Source organism: Amphiura filiformis, chromosome 5 (genome assembly GCF_039555335.1).
Source record: "Amphiura filiformis chromosome 5, Afil_fr2py, whole genome shotgun sequence".
In the NCBI taxonomy this organism is placed as follows: Eukaryota; Metazoa; Echinodermata; class Ophiuroidea; order Amphilepidida; family Amphiuridae; genus Amphiura; species Amphiura filiformis.
In genome coordinates this window covers 73,636,036-73,656,895 of record NC_092632.1, presented here as the reverse complement: position 1 = coordinate 73,656,895, position 20,860 = coordinate 73,636,036, and the positions used below count along the sequence as shown (strand labels likewise).

Sequence of the window (20,860 nt, the reverse complement as noted above, 5' to 3'; positions counted from 1 at the left end):
GAAACAGTAGGCAAACAGCTAAAGAGCTCGAAACGAAAAAAAAAAAAAATAAATAAAAAATCATTTTGTGACACATAAAACCAACATGTATCCCTTGACAAACAAACAAACAAACAAACAAACAAAACGCGTCATTTTGCATTTTCAGAAGCACATAACACATAGGCCTAAGATGAGACATATTTTGTTTGATTTATTTTGTAACTGAATCGCATTGACCATGTTGACACGCACGAGCCAACATCAAGCGCGTCGGCGTCAGGGCGCGGACGTATGCGGGTGAAGGTGAAACAATGACTTCAGTTTACGCGTACGCATTACGCACATTATACGCATAACAATAGTTATTGTCGCCTGACAACATCACAACAATCGTGGACAGCAGTTTGTCAACACGTGTTTTGAAGATGCTCTGTCCTGTTCAGCTGCAGCTAAAGGCCTACTGATATTTCGCACTCATCTAATTACGTCTGTGTTTTTTACCCAAAGGAAATGTGTCTATAATAATGAGGAAAGGAGAAATATCTACTTGAAGATGCCTGAGATGTTAAACGCCTATTTGCAAGTATTTTACCACGCCGTAGGTCTACTCCATAAAAATAGTAAGTTTCAGTTGGATTATAGCGGGTTATTTTTGGCAATTGCAAAACGATAGCTAGGCACCAGTCCATCTGGTATTTTTGGGTCCGTTATCATTAAAGGCCTATTTTTATACCAAAAAAGGTGTTGGTCTCCCATCCAGTAGCTGACCACGATCGACTCAATGTTGGTGTTGTGTGGTGGCGCATTGTGATCTGGTACCCATTACTTTTAACTAAGTTATCATGCCGGTGCCGGGTGCTCCAGAAATTGAGAAAAAAAATCCTATTTTGAACAAAGCCGCTCTGTACATAGAAACAAAATTATCACATCAGATAGAGGACACAAACACGATCAGGAGTAAAAATAAAAAAAGAAGGATCAGAATGCAAAAGTCTACAGCACCCGGTATTCCCAGGCGGTCTCCCATCCAAGTACTAACCGGGCCCGACGTTGCTTAACTTCGGTGATCGGACGAGAACCGGTGTATTCAACGTGGTATGGCCGTAGACATTTGAAGATGCAAATTTAGCTTACTTATAGCTACAGCATTGACCTTTTTTTCAATCATTTCTAAAATACTGTGCAAAAATTTGTGACATCTTCTTATGAAACTTACAAGTTTCTGTAATCAAAGTGTGCATTGTTCTGATGAGATTCCAGACTTTTCATTTGAGGAACTATAATATATCAAGGGTTGCACGTCCGGTCAGCGTAAGTTTACCAACTCCCGCTTTCACAAGGTAAATTGGTTGTCTTTGGCGGAGTAAAATTAGAAACGCATTCCTTCGATTTACAACTTTGGTTCGAGCTATCTTCAGTAGATAGCAAACATTTACAAATGGGGGGGTCATAAAATTTTGTTTCGTTGGTAGTGGTGTGTGTGTGTGTGGGGGGGCGGATTATAAAATTTTTGTTGTCGATATTTTGGGGGTCGCAATTTTATTGATGCCGACTTCTTGTAAATTTGGGACCCCTCTTCCGAAGAAAATGATAGGCCCTTACCTCTTCTGTATAAATCTGTGTTTGATGATGAAGTAGTGCATTACTGTAGGTCCATGTGGTGATGAATTTAAATGAAATATGTCATTTGATATTAAAAATAGACTTGTTTTAAAATGAACCATTTACTACAAAAAATGGAAATAAAATGCAGTAGATAGACAATTGATATACCAGACGAAACAGTAGGCAAACAGCTAAAGAGCTCGAAACGAAAAAAAAAAATAAATAAAAAAATCATTTTGTGACACATAAAACCAACATGTATCCCTTGACAAACAAACAAACAAACAAACAAACAAAACGCGTCATTTTGCATTTTCAGAAGCACATAACACATAGGCCTAAGATGAGACATATTTTGTTTGATTTATTTTGTAACTGAATCGCATTGACCATGTTGACACGCACGAGCCAACATCAAGCGCGTCGGCGTCAGGGCGCGGACGTATGCGGGTGAAGGTGAAACAATGACTTCAGTTTACGCGTACGCATTACGCACATTATACGCATAACAATAGTTATTGTCGCCTGACAACATCACAACAATCGTGGACAGCAGTTTGTCAACACGTGTTTTGAAGATGCTCTGTCCTGTTCAGCTGCAGCTAAAGGCCTACTGATATTTCGCACTCATCTAATTACGTCTGTGTTTTTTACCCAAAGGAAATGTGTCTATAATAATGAGGAAAGGAGAAATATCTACTTGAAGATGCCTGAGATGTTAAACGCCTATTTGCAAGTATTTTACCACGCCGTAGGTCTACTCCATAAAAATAGTAAGTTTCAGTTGGATTATAGCGGGTTATTTTTGGCAATTGCAAAACGATAGCTAGGCACCAGTCCATCTGGTATTTTTGGGTCCGTTATCATTAAAGGCCTATTTTTTATACCAAAAAGGTGTTGGTCTCCCATCCAGTAGCTGACCACGATCGACTCAATGTTGGTGTTGTGTGGTGGCGCATTGTGATCTGGTACCCATTACTTTTAACTAAGTTATCATGCCGGTGCCGGGTGCTCCAGAAATTGAGAAAAAAAATCCTATTTTGAACAAAGCCGCTCTGTACATAGAAACAAAATTATCACATCAGATAGAGGACACAAACACGATCAGGAGTAAAAATAAAAAGAAGGATCAGAATGCAAAGTCTACAGCACCCGGTATTCCCAGGCGGTCTCCCATCCAAGTACTAACCGGGCCCGACGTTGCTTAACTTCGGTGATCGGACGAGAACCGGTGTATTCAACGTGGTATGGCCGTAGACATTTGAAGATGCAAATTTAGCTTACTTATAGCTACAGCATTGACCTTTTTTTTTTTTTTTTCTAAAATACTGTGCAAAAATTTGTGACATCTTCTTATGAAACTTACAAGTTTCTGTAATCAAAGTGTGCATTGTTCTGATGAGATTCCAGACTTTTCATTTGAGGAACTATAATATATCAAGGGTTGCACGTCCGGTCAGCGTAAGTTTACCAACTCCCGCTTTCACAAGGTAAATTGGTTGTCTTTGGCGGAGTAAATTAGAAACGCATTCCTTCGATTTACAACTTTGGTTCGAGCTATCTTCAGTAGATAGCAAACATTTACAAATGGGGGGGGGGGGGGGGCATAAAATTTTGTTTCGTTGGTAGTGTGTGTGTGTGTGTGGGAGGGGCGGATTATAAAATTTTGTTGTCGATAGGGGGTCGCAATTTTATTGATGCCGACTTCTTGTAAATTTGGGACCCCTCTTCCGAAGAAAATGATAGGCCCTTACCTCTTCTGTATAAATCTGTGTTTGATGATGAAGTAGTGCATTACTGTAGGTCCATGTGGTGATGAATTTAAATGAAATATGTCATTTGATATTAAAAATAGACTTGTTTTAAAATGAACCATTTACTACATAAAAATGGAAATAAAATGCAGTAGATAGACAATTGATATACCAGACGAAACAGTAGGCAAACAGCTAAAGAGCTCGAAACGAAAAAAAAAAATAAATAAAAAAAAATCATTTTGTGACACATAAAACCAACATGTATCCCTTGACAAACAAACAAACAAACAAACAAACAAAACGCGTCATTTTGCATTTTCAGAAGCACATAACACATAGGCCTAAGATGAGACATATTTTGTTTGATTTATTTTGTAACTGAATCGCATTGACCATGTTGACACGCACGAGCCAACATCAAGCGCGTCGGCGTCAGGGCGCGGACGTATGCGGGTGAAGGTGAAACAATGACTTCAGTTTACGCGTACGCATTACGCACATTATACGCATAACAATAGTTATTGTCGCCTGACAACATCACAACAATCGTGGACAGCAGTTTGTCAACACGTGTTTTGAAGATGCTCTGTCCTGTTCAGCTGCAGCTAAAGGCCTACTGATATTTCGCACTCATCTAATTACGTCTGTGTTTTTTACCCAAAGGAAATGTGTCTATAATAATGAGGAAAGGAGAAATATCTACTTGAAGATGCCTGAGATGTTAAACGCCTATTTGCAAGTATTTTACCACGCCGTAGGTCTACTCCATAAAAATAGTAAGTTTCAGTTGGATTATAGCGGGTTATTTTTGGCAATTGCAAAACGATAGCTAGGCACCAGTCCATCTGGTATTTTTGGGTCCGTTATCATTAAAGGCCTATTTTTATACAAAAAGGTGTTGGTCTCCCATCCAGCAGCTGACCACGATCGACTCAATGTTGGTGTTGTGTGGTGGCGCATTGTGATCTGGTACCCATTACTTTTAACTAAGTTATCATGCCGGTGCCGGGTGCTCCAGAAATTGAGAAAAAAAATCCTATTTTGAACAAAGCCGCTCTGTACATAGAAACAAAATTATCACATCAGATAGAGGACACAAACACGATCAGGAGTAAAAATAAAAAATGACGGATCTGAATGCCAAAGTCTACAGCACCCGGTATTCCCAGGCGGTCTCCCATCCAAGTACTAACCGGGCCCGACGTTGCTTAACTTCGGTGATCGGACGAGAACCGGTGTATTCAACGTGGTATGGCCGTAGACATTTGAAGATGCAAATTTAGCTTACTTATAGCTACAGCATTGACCTTTTTTCAATCATTTCTAAAATACTGTGCAAAATTTGTGACATCTTCTTATGAAACTTACAAGTTTCTGTAATCAAAGTGTGCATTGTTCTGATGAGATTCCAGACTTTTCATTTGAGGAACTATAATATATCAAGGGTTGCACGTCCGGTCAGCGTAAGTTTACCAACTCCCGCTTTCACAAGGTAAATTGGTTGTCTTTGGCGGAGTAAAATTAGAAACGCATTCCTTCGATTTACAACTTTGGTTCGAGCTATCTTCAGTAGATAGCAAACATTTACAAATGGGGGGGGTCATAAAATTTTGTTTCGTTGGTAGTGGTGTGTGTGTGTGTGGGAGGGGGCGGATTATAAAATTTTTGTTGTCGATAGGGGGGACGCAATTTTATTGATGCCGACTTCTTGTAAATTTGGGACCCCTCTTCCGAAGAAAATGATAGGCCCTTACCTCTTCTGTATAAATCTGTGTTTGATGATGAAGTAGTGCATTACTGTAGGTCCATGTGGTGATGAATTTAAATGAAATATGTCATTTGATATTAAAAATAGACTTGTTTTAAAATGAACCATTTACTACATAAAAATGGAAATAAAATGCAGTAGATAGACAATTGATATACCAGACGAAACAGTAGGCAAACAGCTAAAGAGCTCGAAACGAAAAAAAAAAATAAATAAATAAAAAATCATTTTGTGACACATAAAACCAACATGTATCCCCTTGACAAACAAACAAACAAACAAACAAACAAAACGCGTCATTTTGCATTTTCAGAAGCACATAACACATAGGCCTAAGATGAGACATATTTTGTTTGATTTATTTTGTAACTGAATCGCATTGACCATGTTGACACGCACGAGCCAACATCAAGCGCGTCGGCGTCAGGGCGCGGACGTATGCGGGTGAAGGTGAAACAATGACTTCAGTTTACGCGTACGCATTACGCACATTATACGCATAACAATAGTTATTGTCGCCTGACAACATCACAACAATCGTGGACAGCAGTTTGTCAACACGTGTTTTGAAGATGCTCTGTCCTGTTCAGCTGCAGCTAAAGGCCTACTGATATTTCGCACTCATCTAATTACGTCTGTGTTTTTTACCCAAAGGAAATGTGTCTATAATAATGAGGAAAGGAGAAATATCTACTTGAAGATGCCTGAGATGTTAAACGCCTATTTGCAAGTATTTTACCACGCCGTAGGTCTACTCCATAAAAATAGTAAGTTTCAGTTGGATTATAGCGGGTTATTTTTGGCAATTGCAAAACGATAGCTAGGCACCAGTCCATCTGGTATTTTTGGGTCCGTTATCATTAAAGGCCTATTTTTTATACCAAAAAGGTGTTGGTCTCCCATCCAGTAGCTGACCACGATCGACTCAATGTTGGTGTTGTGTGGTGGCGCATTGTGATCTGGTACCCATTACTTTTAACTAAGTTATCATGCCGGTGCCGGGTGCTCCAGAAATTGAGAAAAAAAATCCTATTTTGAACAAAGCCGCTCTGTACATAGAAACAAAATTATCACATCAGATAGAGGACACAAACACGATCAGGAGTAAAAATAAAAAAGAAGGATCAGAATGCAAAGTCTACAGCACCCGGTATTCCCAGGCGGTCTCCCATCCAAGTACTAACCGGGCCCGACGTTGCTTAACTTCGGTGATCGGACGAGAACCGGTGTATTCAACGTGGTATGGCCGTAGACATTTGAAGATGCAAATTTAGCTTACTTATAGCTACAGCATTGACCTTTTTTCAATCATTTCTAAAATACTGTGCAAAAATTTGTGACATCTTCTTATGAAACTTACAAGTTTCTGTAATCAAAGTGTGCATTGTTCTGATGAGATTCCAGACTTTTCATTTGAGGAACTATAATATATCAAGGGTTGCACGTCCGGTCAGCGTAAGTTTACCAACTCCCGCTTTCACAAGGTAAATTGGTTGTCTTTGGCGGAGTAAAATTAGAAACGCATTCCTTCGATTTACAACTTTGGTTCGAGCTATCTTCAGTAGATAGCAAACATTTACAAATGGGGGGGGTCATAAAATTTTGTTTCGTTGGTAGTGGGTGTGTGTGTGTGGGAGGGGGCGGATTATAAAATTTTTGTTGTCGATAGGGGGTCGCAATTTTATTGATGCCGACTTCTTGTAAATTTGGGACCCCTCTTCCGAAGAAAATGATAGGCCCTTACCTCTTCTGTATAAATCTGTGTTTGATGATGAAGTAGTGCATTACTGTAGGTCCATGTGGTGATGAATTTAAATGAAATATGTCATTTGATATTAAAAATAGACTTGTTTTAAAATGAACCATTTACTACATAAAAATGGAAATAAAATGCAGTAGATAGACAATTGATATACCAGACGAAACAGTAGGCAAACAGCTAAAGAGCTCGAAACGAAAAAAAAAATAAATAAATAAAAAATCATTTTGTGACACATAAAACCAACATGTATCCCCTTGACAAACAAACAAACAAACAAACAAACAAAACGCGTCATTTTGCATTTTCAGAAGCACATAACACATAGGCCTAAGATGAGACATATTTTGTTTGATTTATTTTGTAACTGAATCGCATTGACCATGTTGACACGCACGAGCCAACATCAAGCGCGTCGGCGTCAGGGCGCGGACGTATGCGGGTGAAGGTGAAACAATGACTTCAGTTTACGCGTACGCATTACGCACATTATACGCATAACAATAGTTATTGTCGCCTGACAACATCACAACAATCGTGGACAGCAGTTTGTCAACACGTGTTTTGAAGATGCTCTGTCCTGTTCAGCTGCAGCTAAAGGCCTACTGATATTTCGCACTCATCTAATTACGTCTGTGTTTTTTACCCAAAGGAAATGTGTCTATAATAATGAGGAAAGGAGAAATATCTACTTGAAGATGCCTGAGATGTTAAACGCCTATTTGCAAGTATTTTACCACGCCGTAGGTCTACTCCATAAAAATAGTAAGTTTCAGTTGGATTATAGCGGGTTATTTTTGGCAATTGCAAAACGATAGCTAGGCACCAGTCCATCTGGTATTTTTGGGTCCGTTATCATTAAAGGCCTATTTTTATACCAAAAGGTGTTGGTCTCCCATCCAGTAGCTGACCACGATCGACTCAATGTTGGTGTTGTGTGGTGGCGCATTGTGATCTGGTACCCATTACTTTTAACTAAGTTATCATGCCGGTGCCGGGTGCTCCAGAAATTGAGAAAAAAAATCCTATTTTGAACAAAGCCGCTCTGTACATAGAAACAAAATTATCACATCAGATAGAGGACACAAACACGATCAGGAGTAAAAAAAAAAAGAAGGATCAGAATGCAAAGTCTACAGCACCCGGTATTCCCAGGCGGTCTCCCATCCAAGTACTAACCGGGCCCGACGTTGCTTAACTTCGGTGATCGGACGAGAACCGGTGTATTCAACGTGGTATGGCCGTAGACATTGAAGATGCAAATTTAGCTTACTTATAGCTACAGCATTGACCTTTTTTCAATCATTTCTAAAATACTGTGCAAAAATTTGTGACATCTTCTTATGAAACTTACAAGTTTCTGTAATCAAAGTGTGCATTGTTCTGATGAGATTCCAGACTTTTCATTTGAGGAACTATAATATATCAAGGGTTGCACGTCCGGTCAGCGTAAGTTTACCAACTCCCGCTTTCACAAGGTAAATTGGTTGTCTTTGGCGGAGTAAAATTAGAAACGCATTCCTTCGATTTACAACTTTGGTTCGAGCTATCTTCAGTAGATAGCAAACATTTACAAATGGGGGGGGTCATAAAATTTTGTTTCGTTGGTAGTGGTGTGTGTGTGTGTGGGAGGGGGCGGATTATAAAATTTTGTTGTCGATAGGGGGTCGCAATTTTATTGATGCCGACTTCTTGTAAATTTGGGACCCTCTTCCGAAGAAAATGATAGGCCCTTACCTCTTCTGTATAAATCTGTGTTTGATGATGAAGTAGTGCATTACTGTAGGTCCATGTGGTGATGAATTTAAATGAAATATGTCATTTGATATTAAAAATAGACTTGTTTTAAAATGAACCATTTACTACATAAAAATGGAAATAAAATGCAGTAGATAGACAATTGATATACCAGACGAAACAGTAGGCAAACAGCTAAAGAGCTCGAAACGAAAAAAAAAAAAAATAAATAAAAAAATCATTTTGTGACACATAAAACCAACATGTATCCCTTGACAAACAAACAAACAAACAAACAAACAAAACGCGTCATTTTGCATTTTCAGAAGCACATAACACATAGGCCTAAGATGAGACATATTTTGTTTGATTTATTTTGTAACTGAATCGCATTGACCATGTTGACACGCACGAGCCAACATCAAGCGCGTCGGCGTCAGGGCGCGGACGTATGCGGGTGAAGGTGAAACAATGACTTCAGTTTACGCGTACGCATTACGCACATTATACGCATAACAATAGTTATTGTCGCCTGACAACATCACAACAATCGTGGACAGCAGTTTGTCAACACGTGTTTTGAAGATGCTCTGTCCTGTTCAGCTGCAGCTAAAGGCCTACTGATATTTCGCACTCATCTAATTACGTCTGTGTTTTTTACCCAAAGGAAATGTGTCTATAATAATGAGGAAAGGAGAAATATCTACTTGAAGATGCCTGAGATGTTAAACGCCTATTTGCAAGTATTTTACCACGCCGTAGGTCTACTCCATAAAAATAGTAAGTTTCAGTTGGATTATAGCGGGTTATTTTTGGCAATTGCAAAACGATAGCTAGGCACCAGTCCATCTGGTATTTTTGGGTCCGTTATCATTAAAGGCCTATTTTTATACCAAAAAGGTGTTGGTCTCCCATCCAGTAGCTGACCACGATCGACTCAATGTTGGTGTTGTGTGGTGGCGCATTGTGATCTGGTACCCATTACTTTTAACTAAGTTATCATGCCGGTGCCGGGTGCTCCAGAAATTGAGAAAAAAAATCCTATTTTGAACAAAGCCGCTCTGTACATAGAAACAAAATTATCACATCAGATAGAGGACACAAACACGATCAGGAGTAAAAATAAAAAAAGAAGGATCAGAATGCAAAAGTCTACAGCACCCGGTATTCCCAGGCGGTCTCCCATCCAAGTACTAACCGGGCCCGACGTTGCTTAACTTCGGTGATCGGACGAGAACCGGTGTATTCAACGTGGTATGGCCGTAGACATTTGAAGATGCAAATTTAGCTTACTTATAGCTACAGCATTGACCTTTTTTCAATCATTTCTAAAATACTGTGCAAAAATTTGTGACATCTTCTTATGAAACTTACAAGTTTCTGTAATCAAAGTGTGCATTGTTCTGATGAGATTCCAGACTTTTCATTTGAGGAACTATAATATATCAAGGGTTGCACGTCCGGTCAGCGTAAGTTTACCAACTCCCGCTTTCACAAGGTAAATTGGTTGTCTTTGGCGGAGTAAAATTAGAAACGCATTCCTTCGATTTACAACTTTGGTTCGAGCTATCTTCAGTAGATAGCAAACATTTACAAATGGGGGGTCATAAAATTTTGTTTCGTTGGTAGTGGTGTGTGTGTGTGTGGGAGGGGCGGATTATAAAATTTTTGTTGTCGATAGGGGGGACGCAATTTTATTGATGCCGACTTCTTGTAAATTTGGGACCCCTCTTCCGAAGAAAATGATAGGCCCTTACCTCTTCTGTATAAATCTGTGTTTGATGATGAAGTAGTGCATTACTGTAGGTCCATGTGGTGATGAATTTAAATGAAATATGTCATTTGATATTAAAAATAGACTTGTTTTAAAATGAACCATTTACTACATAAAAATGGAAATAAAATGCAGTAGATAGACAATTGATATACCAGACGAAACAGTAGGCAAACAGCTAAAGAGCTCGAAACGAAAAAAAAAAATAAATAAATAAAAAATCATTTTGTGACACATAAAACCAACATGTATCCCTTGACAAACAAACAAACAAACAAACAAACAAAACGCGTCATTTTGCATTTTCAGAAGCACATAACACATAGGCCTAAGATGAGACATATTTTGTTTGATTTATTTTGTAACTGAATCGCATTGACCATGTTGACACGCACGAGCCAACATCAAGCGCGTCGGCGTCAGGGCGCGGACGTATGCGGGTGAAGGTGAAACAATGACTTCAGTTTACGCGTACGCATTACGCACATTATACGCATAACAATAGTTATTGTCGCCTGACAACATCACAACAATCGTGGACAGCAGTTTGTCAACACGTGTTTTGAAGATGCTCTGTCCTGTTCAGCTGCAGCTAAAGGCCTACTGATATTTCGCACTCATCTAATTACGTCTGTGTTTTTTACCCAAAGGAAATGTGTCTATAATAATGAGGAAAGGAGAAATATCTACTTGAAGATGCCTGAGATGTTAAACGCCTATTTGCAAGTATTTTACCACGCCGTAGGTCTACTCCATAAAAATAGTAAGTTTCAGTTGGATTATAGCGGGTTATTTTTGGCAATTGCAAAACGATAGCTAGGCACCAGTCCATCTGGTATTTTTGGGTCCGTTATCATTAAAGGCCTATTTTTATACCAAAAGGTGTTGGTCTCCCATCCAGTAGCTGACCACGATCGACTCAATGTTGGTGTTGTGTGGTGGCGCATTGTGATCTGGTACCCATTACTTTTAACTAAGTTATCATGCCGGTGCCGGGTGCTCCAGAAATTGAGAAAAAAAATCCTATTTTGAACAAAGCCGCTCTGTACATAGAAACAAAATTATCACATCAGATAGAGGACACAAACACGATCAGGAGTAAAAATAAAAAAGAAGGATCAGAATGCAAAGTCTACAGCACCCGGTATTCCCAGGCGGTCTCCCATCCAAGTACTAACCGGGCCCGACGTTGCTTAACTTCGGTGATCGGACGAGAACCGGTGTATTCAACGTGGTATGGCCGTAGACATTTGAAGATGCAAATTTAGCTTACTTATAGCTACAGCATTGACCTGTTTTTCAATCATTTCTAAAATACTGTGCAAAAATTTGTGACATCTTCTTATGAAACTTACAAGTTTCTGTAATCAAAGTGTGCATTGTTCTGATGAGATTCCAGACTTTTCATTTGAGGAACTATAATATATCAAGGGTTGCACGTCCGGTCAGCGTAAGTTTACCAACTCCCGCTTTCACAAGGTAAATTGGTTGTCTTTGGCGGAGTAAAATTAGAAACGCATTCCTTCGATTTACAACTTTGGTTCGAGCTATCTTCAGTAGATAGCAAACATTTACAAATGGGGGGGGTCATAAAATTTTGTTTCGTTGGTAGTGGTGTGTGTGTGTGTGGGAGGGGGCGGATTATAAAATTTTGTTGTCGATAGGGGGTCGCAATTTTATTGATGCCGACTTCTTGTAAATTTGGGACCCCTCTTCCGAAGAAAATGATAGGCCCTTACCTCTGCGGTATAAGTCTGTGTTTGATGATGAAGTAGTGCATTACTGTAGGTCCATGTGGTGATGAATTTAAATGAAATATGTCATTTGATATTAAAAATAGACTTGTTTTAAAATGAACCATTTACTACATAAAAAGGGAAATAAAATGCAGTAGATAGACAATTGATATACCAGACGAAACAGTAGGCAAACAGCTAAAGAGCTCGAAACGAAAAAAAAAAAAATAAATAAAAAATCATTTTGTGACACATAAAACCAACATGTATCCCCTTGACAAACAAACAAACAAACAAACAAACAAAACGCGTCATTTTGCATTTTCAGAAGCACATAACACATAGGCCTAAGATGAGACATATTTTGTTTGATTTATTTTGTAACTGAATCGCATTGACCATGTTGACACGCACGAGCCAACATCAAGCGCGTCGGCGTCAGGGCGCGGACGTATGCGGGTGAAGGTGAAACAATGACTTCAGTTTACGCGTACGCATTACGCACATTATACGCATAACAATAGTTATTGTCGCCTGACAACATCACAACAATCGTGGACAGCAGTTTGTCAACACGTGTTTTGAAGATGCTCTGTCCTGTTCAGCTGCAGCTAAAGGCCTACTGATATTTCGCACTCATCTAATTACGTCTGTGTTTTTACCCAAAGGAAATGTGTCTATAATAATGAGGAAAGGAGAAATATCTACTTGAAGATGCCTGAGATGTTAAACGCCTATTTGCAAGTATTTTACCACGCCGTAGGTCTACTCCATAAAAATAGTAAGTTTCAGTTGGATTATAGCGGGTTATTTTTGGCAATTGCAAAACGATAGCTAGGCACCAGTCCATCTGGTATTTTTGGGTCCGTTATCATTAAAGGCCTATTTTTATACCAAAAGGTGTTGGTCTCCCATCCAGTAGCTGACCACGATCGACTCAATGTTGGTGTTGTGTGGTGGCGCATTGTGATCTGGTACCCATTACTTTTAACTAAGTTATCATGCCGGTGCCGGGTGCTCCAGAAATTGAGAAAAAAAATCCTATTTTGAACAAAGCCGCTCTGTACATAGAAACAAAATTATCACATCAGATAGAGGACACAAACACGATCAGGAGTAAAAATAAAAAAAGAAGGATCAGAATGCAAAAGTCTACAGCACCCGGTATTCCCAGGCGGTCTCCCATCCAAGTACTAACCGGGCCCGACGTTGCTTAACTTCGGTGATCGGACGAGAACCGGTGTATTCAACGTGGTATGGCCGTAGACATTTGAAGATGCAAATTTAGCTTACTTATAGCTACAGCATTGACCTTTTTTCAATCATTTCTAAAATACTGTGCAAAAATTTGTGACATCTTCTTATGAAACTTACAAGTTTCTGTAATCAAAGTGTGCATTGTTCTGATGAGATTCCAGACTTTTCATTTGAGGAACTATAATATATCAAGGGTTGCACGTCCGGTCAGCGTAAGTTTACCAACTCCCGCTTTCACAAGGTAAATTGGTTGTCTTTGGCGGAGTAAAATTAGAAACGCATTCCTTCGATTTACAACTTTGGTTCGAGCTATCTTCAGTAGATAGCAAACATTTACAAATGGGGGGGGTCATAAAATTTTGTTTCGTTGGTAGTGGTGTGTGTGTGTGTGGGAGGGGGGCGGATTATAAAATTTTTGTTGTCGATAGGGGGGTCGCAATTTTATTGATGCCGACTTCTTGTAAATTTGGGACCCCTCTTCCGAAGAAAATGATAGGCCCTTACCTCTTCTGTATAAATCTGTGTTTGATGATGAAGTAGTGCATTACTGTAGGTCCATGTGGTGATGAATTTAAATGAAATATGTCATTTGATATTAAAAATAGACTTGTTTTAAAATGAACCATTTACTACATAAAAATGGAAATAAAATGCAGTAGATAGACAATTGATATACCAGACGAAACAGTAGGCAAACAGCTAAAGAGCTCGAAACGAAAAAAAAAATAAATAAATAAAAAAATCATTTTGTGACACATAAAACCAACATGTATCCCCTTGACAAACAAACAAACAAACAAACAAACAAAACGCGTCATTTTGCATTTTCAGAAGCACATAACACATAGGCCTAAGATGAGACATATTTTGTTTGATTTATTTTGTAACTGAATCGCATTGACCATGTTGACACGCACGAGCCAACATCAAGCGCGTCGGCGTCAGGGCGCGGACGTATGCGGGTGAAGGTGAAACAATGACTTCAGTTTACGCGTACGCATTACGCACATTATACGCATAACAATAGTTATTGTCGCCTGACAACATCACAACAATCGTGGACAGCAGTTTGTCAACACGTGTTTTGAAGATGCTCTGTCCTGTTCAGCTGCAGCTAAAGGCCTACTGATATTTCGCACTCATCTAATTACGTCTGTGTTTTTTACCCAAAGGAAATGTGTCTATAATAATGAGGAAAGGAGAAATATCTACTTGAAGATGCCTGAGATGTTAAACGCCTATTTGCAAGTATTTTACCACGCCGTAGGTCTACTCCATAAAAATAGTAAGTTTCAGTTGGATTATAGCGGGTTATTTTTGGCAATTGCAAAACGATAGCTAGGCACCAGTCCATCTGGTATTTTTGGGTCCGTTATCATTAAAGGCCTATTTTTTATACCAAAAAGGTGTTGGTCTCCCATCCAGTAGCTGACCACGATCGACTCAATGTTGGTGTTGTGTGGTGGCGCATTGTGATCTGGTACCCATTACTTTTAACTAAGTTATCATGCCGGTGCCGGGTGCTCCAGAAATTGAGAAAAAAAATCCTATTTTGAACAAAGCCGCTCTGTACATAGAAACAAAATTATCACATCAGATAGAGGACACAAACACGATCAGGAGTAAAAATAAAAAGAAGGATCAGAATGCAAAGTCTACAGCACCCGGTATTCCCAGGCGGTCTCCCATCCAAGTACTAACCGGGCCCGACGTTGCTTAACTTCGGTGATCGGACGAGAACCGGTGTATTCAACGTGGTATGGCCGTAGACATTTGAAGATGCAAATTTAGCTTACTTATAGCTACAGCATTGACCTTTTTTTCAATCATTTCTAAAATACTGTGCAAAAATTTGTGACATCTTCTTATGAAACTTACAAGTTTCTGTAATCAAAGTGTGCATTGTTCTGATGAGATTCCAGACTTTTCATTTGAGGAACTATAATATATCAAGGGTTGCACGTCCGGTCAGCGTAAGTTTACCAACTCCCGCTTTCACAAGGTAAATTGGTTGTCTTTGGCGGAGTAAAATTAGAAACGCATTCCTTCGATTTACAACTTTGGTTCGAGCTATCTTCAGTAGATAGCAAACATTTACAAATGGGGGGGTCATAAAATTTTGTTTCGTTGTAGTGGTGTGTGTGTGTGTGTGAGGGGGGCGGATTATAAAATTTTTGTTGTCGATAGGGGGTCGCAATTTTATTGATGCCGACTTCTTGTAAATTTGGGACCCCTCTTCCGAAGAAAATGATAGGCCCTTACCTCTTCTGTATAAATCTGTGTTTGATGATGAAGTAGTGCATTACTGTAGGTCCATGTGGTGATGAATTTAAATGAAATATGTCATTTGATATTAAAAATAGACTTGTTTTAAAATGAACCATTTACTACATAAAATGGAAATAAAATGCAGTAGATAGACAATTGATATACCAGACGAAACAGTAGGCAAACAGCTAAAGAGCTCGAAACGAAAAAAAAAAAAAATAAATAAAAAAATCATTTTGTGACACATAAAACCAACATGTATCCCCTTGACAAACAAACAAACAAACAAACAAACAAAACGCGTCATTTTGCATTTTCAGAAGCACATAACACATAGGCCTAAGATGAGACATATTTTGTTTGATTTATTTTGTAACTGAATCGCATTGACCATGTTGACACGCACGAGCCAACATCAAGCGCGTCGGCGTCAGGGCGCGGACGTATGCGGGTGAAGGTGAAACAATGACTTCAGTTTACGCGTACGCATTACGCACATTATACGCATAACAATAGTTATTGTCGCCTGACAACATCACAACAATCGTGGACAGCAGTTTGTCAACACGTGTTTTGAAGATGCTCTGTCCTGTTCAGCTGCAGCTAAAGGCCTACTGATATTTCGCACTCATCTAATTACGTCTGTGTTTTTTACCCAAAGGAAATGTGTCTATAATAATGAGGAAAGGAGAAATATCTACTTGAAGATGCCTGAGATGTTAAACGCCTATTTGCAAGTATTTTACCACGCCGTAGGTCTACTCCATAAAAATAGTAAGTTTCAGTTGGATTATAGCGGGTTATTTTTGGCAATTGCAAAACGATAGCTAGGCACCAGTCCATCTGGTATTTTTGGGTCCGTTATCATTAAAGGCCTATTTTTATACCAAAAGGTGTTGGTCTCCCATCCAGTAGCTGACCACGATCGACTCAATGTTGGTGTTGTGTGGTGGCGCATTGTGATCTGGTACCCATTACTTTTAACTAAGTTATCATGCCGGTGCCGGGTGCTCCAGAAATTGAGAAAAAAAATCCTATTTTGAACAAAGCCGCTCTGTACATAGAAACAAAATTATCACATCAGATAGAGGACACAAACACGATCAGGAGTAAAAATAAAAAAGAAGGATCAGAATGCAAAGTCTACAGCACCCGGTATTCCCAGGCGGTCTCCCATCCAAGTACTAACCGGGCCCGACGTTGCTTAACTTCGGTGATCGGACGAGAACCGGTGTATTCAACGTGGTATGGCCGTAGACATTTGAAGATGCAAATTTAGCTTACTTATAGCTACAGCATTGACCTTTTTTTTCAATCATTTCTAAAATACTGTGCAAAAATTTGTGACATCTTCTTATGAAACTTACAAGTTTCTGTAATCAAAGTGTGCATTGTTCTGATGAGATTCCAGACTTTTCATTTGAGGAACTATAATATATCAAGGGTTGCACGTCCGGTCAGCGTAAGTTTACCAACTCCCGCTTTCACAAGGTAAATTGGTTGTCTTTGGCGGAGTAAAATTAGAAACGCATTCCTTCGATTTACAACTTTGGTTCGAGCTATCTTCAGTAGATAGCAAACATTTACAAATGGGGGGGGTCATAAAATTTTGTTTCGTTGGTAGTGGTGTGTGTGTGTGTGGGAGGGGGCGGATTATAAAATTTTTGTTGTCGATAGGAAGATCACAATTTTATTGATGCCGACTTCTTGTAAATTTGGGACCCCTCTTCCGAAGAAAATGATAGGCCCTTACCTCTTCTGTATAAATCTGTGTTTGATGATGAAGTAGTGCATTACTGTAGGTCCATGTGGTGATGAATTTAAATGAAATATGTCATTTGATATTAAAAATAGACTTGTTTTAAAATGAACCATTTACTACATAAAAATGGAAATAAAATGCAGTAGATAGACAATTGATATACCAGACGAAACAGTAGGCAAACAGCTAAAGAGCTCGAAACGAAAAAAAAAAAAAATAAATAAAAAAAATCATTTTGTGACACATAAAACCAACATGTATCCCTTTACAAACAAACAAACAAACAAACAAACAAAACGCGTCATTTTGCATTTTCAGAAGCACATAACACATAGGCCTAAGATGAGACATATTTTGTTTGATTTATTTTGTAACTGAATCGCATTGACCATGTTGACACGCACGAGCCAACATCAAGCGCGTCGGCGTCAGGGCGCGGACGTATGCGGGTGAAGGTGAAACAATGACTTCAGTTTACGCGTACGCATTACGCACATTATACGCATAACAATAGTTATTGTCGCCTGACAACATCACAACAATCGTGGACAGCAGTTTGTCAACACGTGTTTTGAAGATGCTCTGTCCTGTTCAGCTGCAGCTAAAGGCCTACTGATATTTCGCACTCATCTAATTACGTCTGTGTTTTTTACCCAAAGGAAATGTGTCTATAATAATGAGGAAAGGAGAAATATCTACTTGAAGATGCCTGAGATGTTAAACGCCTATTTGCAAGTATTTTACCACGCCGTAGGTCTACTCCATAAAAATAGTAAGTTTCAGTTGGATTATAGCGGGTTATTTTTGGCAATTGCAAAACGATAGCTAGGCACCAGTCCATCTGGTATTTTTGGGTCCGTTATCATTAAAGGCCTATTTTTATACCAAAAGGTGTTGGTCTCCCATCCAGTAGCTGACCACGATCGACTCAATGTTGGTGTTGTGTGGTGGCGCATTGTGATCTGGTACCCATTACTTTTAACTAAGTTATCATGCCGGTGCCGGGTGCTCCAGAAAAAAAAAAAAAAAATCCTATTTTGAACAAAGCCGCTCTGTACATAGAAACAAAATTATCACATCAGATAGAGGACACAAACACGATCAGGAAAAAAAAAAAAAAAGAAGGATCAGAATGCAAAAGTCTACAGCACCCGGTATTCCCAGGCGGTCTCCCATCCAAGTACTAACCGGGCCCGACGTTGCTTAACTTCGGTGATCGGACGAGAACCGGTGTATTCAACGTGGTATGGCCGTAGACATTTGAAGATGCAAATTTAGCTTACTTATAGCTACAGCATTGACCTTTTTTTTCAATCATTTCTAAAATACTGTGCAAAAATTTGTGACATCTTCTTATGAAACTTACAAGTTTCTGTAATCAAAGTGTGCATTGTTCTGATGAGATTCCAGACTTTTCATTTGAGGAACTATAATATATCAAGGGTTGCACGTCCGGTCAGCGTAAGTTTACCAACTCCCGCTTTCACAAGGTAAATTGGTTGTCTTTGGCGGAGTAAAATTAGAAACGCATTCCTTCGATTTACAACTTTGGTTCGAGCTATCTTCAGTAGATAGCAAACATTTACAAATGGGGGGGTCATAAAATTTTGTTTCGTTGGTAGTGGTGTGTGTGTGTGTGGGAGGGCGGCGGATTATAAAATTTTTGTTGTCGATAGGGGGGTCGCAATTTTATTGATGCCGACTTCTTGTAAATTTGGGACCCCTCTTCCGAAGAAAATGATAGGCCCTTACCTCTTCTGTATAAATCTGTGTTTGATGATGAAGTAGTGCATTACTGTAGGTCCATGTGGTGATGAATTTAAATGAAATATGTCATTTGATATTAAAAATAGACTTGTTTTAAAATGAACCATTTACTACATAAAAATGGAAATAAAATGCAGTAGATAGACAATTGATATACCAGACGAAACAGTAGGCAAACAGCTAAAGAGCTCGAAACGAAAAAAAAAAAAAATAAATAAAAAAATCATTTTGTGACACATAAAACCAACATGTATCCCTTGACAAACAAACAAACAAACAAACAAACAAAACGCGTCATTTTGCATTTTCAGAAGCACATAACACATAGGCCTAAGATGAGACATATTTTGTTTGATTTATTTTGTAACTGAATCGCATTGACCATGTTGACACGCACGAGCCAACATCAAGCGCGTCGGCGTCAGGGCGCGGACGTATGCGGGTGAAGGTGAAACAATGACTTCAGTTTACGCGTACGCATTACGCACATTATACGCATAACAATAGTTATTGTCGCCTGACAACATCACAACAATCGTGGACAGCAGTTTGTCAACACGTGTTTTGAAGATGCTCTGTCCTGTTCAGCTGCAGCTAAAGGCCTACTGATATTTCGCACTCATCTAATTACGTCTGTGTTTTTTACCCAAAGGAAATGTGTCTATAATAATGAGGAAAGGAGAAATATCTACTTGAAGATGCCTGAGATGTTAAACGCCTATTTGCAAGTATTTTACCACGCCGTAGGTCTACTCCATAAAAATAGTAAGTTTCAGTTGGATTATAGCGGGTTATTTTTGGCAATTGCAAAACGATAGCTAGGCACCAGTCCATCTGGTATTTTTGGGTCCGTTATCATTAAAGGCCTATTTTTTATACCAAAAAGGTGTTGGTCTCCCATCCAGTAGCTGACCACGATCGACTCAATGTTGGTGTTGTGTGGTGGCGCATTGTGATCTGGTACCCATTACTTTTAACTAAGTTATCATGCCGGTGCCGGGTGCTCCAGAAATTGAGAAAAAAAATCCTATTTTGAACAAAGCCGCTCTGTACATAGAAACAAAATTATCACATCAGATAGAGGACACAAACACGATCAGGAGTAAAAATAAAAAAAGAAGGATCAGAATGCAAAAGTCTACAGCACCCGGTATTCCCAGGCGGTCTCCCATCCAAGTACTAACCGGGCCCGACGTTGCTTAACTTCGGTGATCGGACGAGAACCGGTGTATTCAACGTGGTATGGCCGTAGACATTTGAAGATGCAAATTTAGCTTACTTATAGCTACAGCATTGACCTTTTTTTTTTTTTTTTCTAAAATACTGTGCAAAAATTTGTGACATCTTCTTATGAAACTTACAAGTTTCTGTAATCAAAGTGTGCATTGTTCTGATGAGATTCCAGACTTTTCATTTGAGGAACTATAATATATCAAGGGTTGCACGTCCGGTCAGCGTAAGTTTACCAACTCCCGCTTTCACAAGGTAAATTGGTTGTCTTTGGCGGAGTAAAATTAGAAACGCATTCCTTCGATTTACAACTTTGGTTCGAGCTATCTTCAGTAGATAGCAAACATTTACAAATGGGGGGGGTCATAAAATTTTGTTTCGTTGGTAGTGGTGTGTGTGTGTGGGAGGGGGGCGGATTATAAAATTTTTGTTGTCGATAGGGGGGACGCAATTTTATT

General features: G+C 39.2%; 12 non-coding genes across 12 annotated transcripts; all 12 read right to left on the bottom strand.

Annotated features, from left to right (window-relative positions):
- Positions 1-972: 972 nt before the first annotated feature.
- On the bottom strand, positions 973-1,091 carry LOC140153877 (5S ribosomal RNA). The gene has a single exon (XR_011859209.1). It is a non-coding gene; the product is annotated as a 5S ribosomal RNA (ribosomal RNA).
- A 1,636-nt stretch (positions 1,092-2,727) lies between these two features.
- Positions 2,728-2,846, bottom strand: LOC140153866 (5S ribosomal RNA). The gene has a single exon (XR_011859198.1). It is a non-coding gene; the product is annotated as a 5S ribosomal RNA (ribosomal RNA).
- Positions 2,847-4,488: 1,642 nt separating this feature from the next.
- Positions 4,489-4,607, bottom strand: LOC140153854 (5S ribosomal RNA). Its single transcript, XR_011859193.1, has one exon. It is a non-coding gene; the product is annotated as a 5S ribosomal RNA (ribosomal RNA).
- Positions 4,608-6,247: 1,640 nt separating this feature from the next.
- LOC140153843 (5S ribosomal RNA) lies at positions 6,248-6,366 on the bottom strand. Its single transcript, XR_011859186.1, has one exon. It is a non-coding gene; the product is annotated as a 5S ribosomal RNA (ribosomal RNA).
- Positions 6,367-8,001: 1,635 nt separating this feature from the next.
- Positions 8,002-8,120, bottom strand: LOC140153831 (5S ribosomal RNA). The gene has a single exon (XR_011859175.1). It is a non-coding gene; the product is annotated as a 5S ribosomal RNA (ribosomal RNA).
- A 1,637-nt stretch (positions 8,121-9,757) lies between these two features.
- Positions 9,758-9,876, bottom strand: LOC140153821 (5S ribosomal RNA). Its single transcript, XR_011859167.1, has one exon. It is a non-coding gene; the product is annotated as a 5S ribosomal RNA (ribosomal RNA).
- Positions 9,877-11,511: 1,635 nt separating this feature from the next.
- On the bottom strand, positions 11,512-11,630 carry LOC140153810 (5S ribosomal RNA). Its single transcript, XR_011859156.1, has one exon. It is a non-coding gene; the product is annotated as a 5S ribosomal RNA (ribosomal RNA).
- A 1,637-nt stretch (positions 11,631-13,267) lies between these two features.
- Positions 13,268-13,386, bottom strand: LOC140153920 (5S ribosomal RNA). Its single transcript, XR_011859249.1, has one exon. It is a non-coding gene; the product is annotated as a 5S ribosomal RNA (ribosomal RNA).
- Positions 13,387-15,027: 1,641 nt separating this feature from the next.
- On the bottom strand, positions 15,028-15,146 carry LOC140153908 (5S ribosomal RNA). Its single transcript, XR_011859238.1, has one exon. It is a non-coding gene; the product is annotated as a 5S ribosomal RNA (ribosomal RNA).
- Positions 15,147-16,783: 1,637 nt separating this feature from the next.
- LOC140153896 (5S ribosomal RNA) lies at positions 16,784-16,902 on the bottom strand. Its single transcript, XR_011859227.1, has one exon. It is a non-coding gene; the product is annotated as a 5S ribosomal RNA (ribosomal RNA).
- Positions 16,903-18,544: 1,642 nt separating this feature from the next.
- LOC140153885 (5S ribosomal RNA) lies at positions 18,545-18,663 on the bottom strand. The gene has a single exon (XR_011859216.1). It is a non-coding gene; the product is annotated as a 5S ribosomal RNA (ribosomal RNA).
- A 1,644-nt stretch (positions 18,664-20,307) lies between these two features.
- LOC140153803 (5S ribosomal RNA) lies at positions 20,308-20,426 on the bottom strand. The gene has a single exon (XR_011859150.1). It is a non-coding gene; the product is annotated as a 5S ribosomal RNA (ribosomal RNA).
- Positions 20,427-20,860: the final 434 nt, after the last annotated feature.